We start from the raw sequence: 1429 nt of genomic DNA, 5'->3' as shown, positions 1-1429 counted from the left end.
TATCAGGGGGCCATGAGGGTGTGAGGCAGGATGGAAAGTTAAAAGAGGAGCTGATACCAAGGGCTCGAATATAATGTAAATGTTTGGAAAATCATAATGGAAACATGTATAAATATGGATGGATTGTTATAAGAGCTGTAAGAGCCCCCAATAAAATGATATTAATTAAAAATATATACTAATATATTATAAAATAATAATAAAAATATTAAATGAGGCCATCCATTCAGCAGCAGGAGCTGTAGCCCAGAGAGATTGCCTCATTGATTCGGAACATCTCTAACCTGAAGGACTCTTTGGTAGAAGGGCAAGTGGAAGATGGGGGCAAGACTTTGGGAGTGATTTTGAACTTTCAGTCAAGCCCCAAATACGGTAGGTGGTGAGGAAGATTGTTCTCGTGCCTATCAGGCTCCGTGCGAGCCAACAGCACCACTGGAGGCATCGCTGTGGGAGCATCCAGTGCCAAGACCAACACGCTGGACATGCGGAGCTCAGGACTTGATGTACTACTACTGCCTGTGATCCAGGAGATTCGGGAAACCCAAGCCAGACGAGAGGACTCCTTCGCGACATTCATGGAACATTATCAGAGGGACTATTCCTTAATCATGGCAGGCCTTCCAGAAGGAGCGATATAGATGTGAACAATTAGAAGACCAACTAAATGACCTAACAGAATTCCACCAGAATGAAATCTTGAACCGGAAGCAGGAATTGGCCAGCATGGAAGAGAAAATCGCCCATCAGCCCTGGGACATCCAGGCGGCTCTGGAGACATGCCAGACCCGAACCTCCAAGATGGGGCTGCAGCAGCAAGTGGTGCAGCTGGGAGGGCTAGAGAATACCACTGTCCGGAATCTTCTGGACAAACTCGTCAACATCCTGCTTGCTGTCATGGCAGTCCTTTCAGTCTTTGTCTCTATGGTAGCCAGCAGTGTGGTTCCCTCAGGAAGACTTGCAGCAGGACGCTCAGCACCTCATTCCTCGTGGTTTCATTGCCTTCCTCTGGAAGCACTAGGATGCCCTCTTCAGCTGTGTGGAAGGGTTCTTCCCATCCTCCAGGTGATGCTGTGGGTGAAAGGGAGGCAGCTGCTCCCCCGTCCTCAGGGGAGTGCATGCAGCGCAGAACTAGACAGCAATTTAAGCTCCTCTGAGGTTTTCTACAACAACAGAAGGGTTGAGTGAATCTGTTTACGTTGAGAATAATGTTTTTGTTTTGGAGGGTTTTGGTTGTTTTCTTCAAGGGACACAATTGAAATAGTATTTTATAGTTTTTTTAAAAAATCCATTTTATTGGGGCTCATGCAACGCTTATCACAACCCATACATACATACATCCATTGTGTCAAGCACATTTGCACATTCATTGCCTTCATCATTCTCAAAACATCTGCTTTCCACTCTAGCCCCGGGCATAAGCTCCTCATTT

The 1429-nt window shown here is 46.2% G+C and overlaps 1 protein-coding gene and 1 pseudogene across 1 annotated transcript in view; both read left to right on the top strand.

The window, feature by feature from the left end:
• The window catches only part of LOC105979207, an 11113-nt pseudogene extending 10047 nt beyond the window's left edge, over positions 1 to 1066 (top strand).
• PRTG (protogenin) overlaps positions 1 to 1429 on the top strand; it is a 168494-nt gene that overhangs the window by 139610 nt on the left and 27455 nt on the right. The gene's annotated exons all lie outside the window — the stretch shown is intronic.

The sequence above is a fragment of the Echinops telfairi genome, unplaced genomic scaffold (genome assembly GCF_000313985.2).
Source record: "Echinops telfairi isolate 266 unplaced genomic scaffold, ASM31398v2 ScPeMD7_8;HRSCAF=38, whole genome shotgun sequence".
Classification (NCBI taxonomy): domain Eukaryota; kingdom Metazoa; phylum Chordata; class Mammalia; order Afrosoricida; family Tenrecidae; genus Echinops; species Echinops telfairi.
Note: the sequence above shows the minus strand (reverse complement) of the source record. Positions and strands in the feature narration are given on the sequence as shown.